Raw genomic sequence first — 4,484 nt, 5'->3', positions numbered from 1 at the left:
AATATCACGGTATTGTGAATTGATTTAATATCGCAATATTTTGAATTTCCTTTGCTATTATTGAAATTTTTAGTTAATGCATATTTATATAACTCGGAAGAATAAACTTGCTTATGATACATACGTTGAACTATGTGGACACTGGATTCGCAATAGATAATAGTAAAAATGTGTATAAATATAGATGTAATATAAATATGGAAGTGTTTGTTCACAGTCATATAAATAATTTATTGGAAAAAAAATGTAATACTGAGATATGGATTACATTCATTCCAGTTTTGGAACTTGAAAGTCCGTTTCCATGATACACACTTCATTAACACAATTTTAGAATCTTACAAAATAGGCCCTGATATTGTTTGAACCATTTAAAAAATAATTCAAAACCGCTTGGATTCCGCAGGGTTTGTATACCGCCAATTTGTTTCTAGAAACCTTGGCATCAACAAAAGCAATGGCGGTGGATTTTTGGGAAAAAAAAGATAAAAAGCAGATAAAGATGAACGTGATAAGTATTTGGAATTTGGAGCAGGCTTGTGACCGTTTGAAGTGGAGCTTATATACACAGTTTTGGACTCCGAACATCGTATCAGTTTCTTCACAACTTCTTCTGTATTCGCATTGGCTTCTTTTTCTGCTCCGTTTGGTCCATTGCATCGGTTTCATCTCAGCATTTTCTGTATTGGTGTTTGCTTGGCTTTTTGTTGTCCTTTGTTAGGTCGATTGCATGGCCATGCATGCTGTTTTTTACAGTCCATTTTATATATTGAGTTTGTCTTTCTCTATTTCACTTTTAGTATCTGATTGATCTGTTTTTAGTTTTCCATTTTTGTATGTGTGTGTCTGCACCGTTTGTTCAGCCCATTTTATTTTCCTGAGGAAGGTGAACAGCCAATTTTATTTTGCTGCCGGGTTTAGGGCTTAATGTGGACAGTTGGAGATGGATCGGTGATTTCAGATTCTTATGCGGTTGTAATCACTGGAATGGAGTAGCAGGTATGCTATCCTTATTTACTAATATCTACAAAATAGGATATTATCTATAGAAAGGGAACGTGAGTATGCATACGGTCCGACGCTGTTTCTACGAGAGGTTTAACAGTTTTTATCATTTCTATTTCAGGGAAATGCAGGGTGTGAGAAAGAACTTTGGCGTAGCGTTTCTTTGACATTTGAATGGAGATAGAGATCGTCATGGAGGTAAAGATCTCTCTGTACTGGGCCGTGCTGTTAATTTTATTTGGTGAAGATCTTCCTGTACTGGTCCGTGCTCTTAATTTTATTTGGTGAAGATCTTTCTGTATGCTTATCGGCAATTTTGGCCAGCGGATTTTTGACCTAATCCTTTTCTTTTTTGAAACATTGAAATTAGCCTTAGCTGAGTGAGTTTGCGTTCCTCTAAAATTAGCCTTAGCTCTGTTATAGGCTTTGCTGTGCTCTATGCTATTATTGTACTAAAACCCTTTTTCTATTTCAGGGTTCGGTTGGTTTGGGTTTGAGTGCTGTTTACATCACTGTGGTTTCAGGCGGGAGAAGAATAGAAGATGGAGGAGGATCAATCTTTTCTCAATTATTTGATGTGTATGTGGGTAATTGCAGAGGTCGTAGTCGCCGGTACTGCGTCAACATCAACCTTCGCCTCGATGCAAGGTAGGCCGACCCTTACCTTGTCATTTTCTTTTTAGATGTTTTGCCAGGTAGGCAGAAATATACCTTGTCATTTTCTTTTTTAAATGTTTGGCAAAAAAATAGAATATTCTCTCGATCTTTATGCATATAGCTGGAAATTTAGTGTGAGAATAGAATGATGCTCTCTGTTTTAAATGTTTTGCCAAAACTAGAATGATGTCTCTCTCGATCTTTATCCGAATAACTCGAATGAGAATATTGGCGGACATATTGATGTGTAGTTAATGGAGGTGTGAGTGAGAATGGGTAGCTACTCCATACCCATAGACATATTAATGAGTATGTGCTAGCCGTATCATGGTGTGAGTGAGAATGGGTAGCTACTCCATACCCATAGACATATTAATGAGTATGTGCTAGCCGTATCATGGTGTGAGAGAGAATGGGTAGCTACTCCATGCATGAGTAGTGTACCCATAGACATAAATGAGTAGGTAATGGTCAGACCATTCATGTTATGGCAGCGATATCGATTTGATGTGCTTCAGTTTCTGAAACAGTTAGTTTGTGGTTGAGAATGTTGGAGGAGCTGTGTAGGTTACCCGTAATACATATTAATGAGTAGGGAATGGAGGTTTGAGCCGTACGGTTAGGTCAGTAAAATCGATTTGATGTGCTTTTTTCAAATAGTTAAGTGAAACAACAAATATTAATACGGTTCTTTTTCTTATTATGTTTTCCCAAAATGTAGAATGAATGATGCCTCGATCTTTCTCCGTATTTGCGTAGATAGCGCATGCCCATAGACATTAATGAGCAGGTAATGGAGGTGTGAGCCGTATCATTGTCAGACCATTCATGTTATGGCAGCGATATCCGTTTTTATGTGGCTTCCGTTTTTGGTTCTCTAACAGTTGGTGGTCGACGGGTTACGAAAGGTTGAGTTGTTAATACTAAAATGATAATTATACAATTAAATATATCTAATATTAATTATACAATTAAATATATCTAATATTAATTATTATTAAATATTGAGAAAATTTTTGGATAAACTTGTCTGGAGGATTTTAATATCCTTGTAATGAAAATTTTATTTTTCATTCATTTTCCTTTTTATTTATATGTTTTATATCTGGATAAAGTTACATAAATTAATTAAATTCCAGTCTAATATGTCTAAAAGGTATACATATTCAATCTTTATGTTTTGAAACTGTGATCTTTTAGGAGGAAACACATGCTCTTAACTATTAAGCCCACAATTTTTTAATAAAATTGTGATAAAAAAATCGTAATGTTATTTTAAACCTTTTGTAATGCCCATATAAAAATAAAGCACATAAAATTAATAATTATTTTTAAGTTTAAAATTATGATTAATAATTAAATCAGCGTGGAGATCTACCCATGCCCATTTTTTCCTTTTGGTAAAGAGACCTTTAATAAAATTTTAGTTAAATTTATAATTGGTTAGATTTTAATAAAGGGTTTAAAACGTTAATATAAGACAAACTATATATCTGCAATCTTCCCAGAGAGGAAAAAGAATCAGGTGCCCGGGAATACTTTTCGCAGGTCGTTTTCAGGATGCAGCCCACTCCGAAACTAGTCCGTAGACGATCACTCAGTCTTATATATGATATTTTATAATATTTGGCTTGCTTGGACATGAGGAGAACCCATAGGTCTCCGGACTGACTACAAAAGGCTTTCCGCTTCTGTATTCTCTTTGTGGTTCTGAGAGATCGTTTTCCAAAACGAAACTCTTCATGCATGACTTATAGGACAAGTGCATGATCGAGCTTAACCCTTTAATTGATAATGGGGCAAATCTAGAAAGCACTCCATGTTGGTAGCACAACTGTAACAATCAACCCAACAACTCTCCGCCTTCAGAAACTCGTCTTTTGAAAGGCCCTATCTAGGGTCCTTTCAAGTTGAATTCTTCGCCAGTCATTCAGCATTCGCAAAAGGTCAATACTTCTGGAAGTTGGCCGGAGATTTAGTGTTTAACTTGGGGGTTGGCTCCCTCGAGATGAAGGGTAGGGAAGGGCAGACGCGAAGTCAACCTAGTGTCACCGAGCAGCAGGATGAGGCGGAAGATACTTTTGACACTAGATCAGTGAGACCACAAAACTCATCTTGATCTTTGCCTAGCAGACTCTGGCGATATACCCACCCAGATAGGCAAGAGAATAATGTTGCGCTCCCCCTCTCTCTTGCCTACCTGTCGCTTTCATTCCACATGATAAAAGTCCCTTAAATGAACACATTAAAAGCCCTCTTTTCCAGAAATGAATGAATGGATTTATTGAAGGGTATAACACTGTTTTATCCAGGGCACCGTATAAATGACTGGCTTCCCACCCGATAAATCACTGTATAGAGTGGATCAGTCTTCATCATCAACATCCAGTGTTTCTTTCTTTCCGATTATCTCCCTACCCTCCACCTTGGTTTGTTGTGCCCGTCCTGGGTTTTCGCCGAACGAGCGTCGAGCGTTAGCGGGTCTATAGATTATAGTTTGGAGTTTTGTTTATCTTGGTATAGGTTTTTTCAGCTTTTTTTCTCCGAAGGTGGTAAAACCTATCAACTCAGGTGTCAAACCAACAGTGAGGACAACCATCTCTGGCTGCTATCCGCGAATGCTGGGATGACTCATCACTGTTAAATAGGAAAACCACGCCCCCTGACATAACCCTGCTGGTGGTCCGTAATCGGGAGCAGGCTCTCACTCCTGCCAGATGCCTCTGGGTCTTGGGCCGTTAACCTGTTTCCTTACGTCCGAGGAAGACGAGCTCTTAGCCAAGCAGAAGCAGTTTTACGGCATACTCCAGGCCGAAGGTTTT

General features: G+C 37.8%; 1 long non-coding RNA gene across 1 annotated transcript; it reads left to right on the top strand.

The window, feature by feature from the left end:
• Nucleotides 1-719: 719 nt before the first annotated feature.
• Nucleotides 720-1,647, top strand: LOC149216344 (uncharacterized). Its single transcript, XR_016250547.1, has 3 exons — nt 720-999; nt 1,127-1,203; nt 1,481-1,647. It is a non-coding gene; the product is annotated as an uncharacterized LOC149216344 (long non-coding RNA).
• The last annotated feature ends 2,837 nt before the right edge of the window (nt 1,648-4,484 follow it).

This window comes from Pinus tabuliformis, chromosome 1_1 (genome assembly GCF_031772625.1).
Source record: "Pinus tabuliformis cultivar Carrire ecotype Pingquan chromosome 1_1, CPIR1, whole genome shotgun sequence".
Taxonomy (NCBI): Eukaryota; Viridiplantae; Streptophyta; class Pinopsida; order Pinales; family Pinaceae; genus Pinus; species Pinus tabuliformis.
This window is presented reverse-complemented; position numbering and strand designations above follow the sequence as displayed.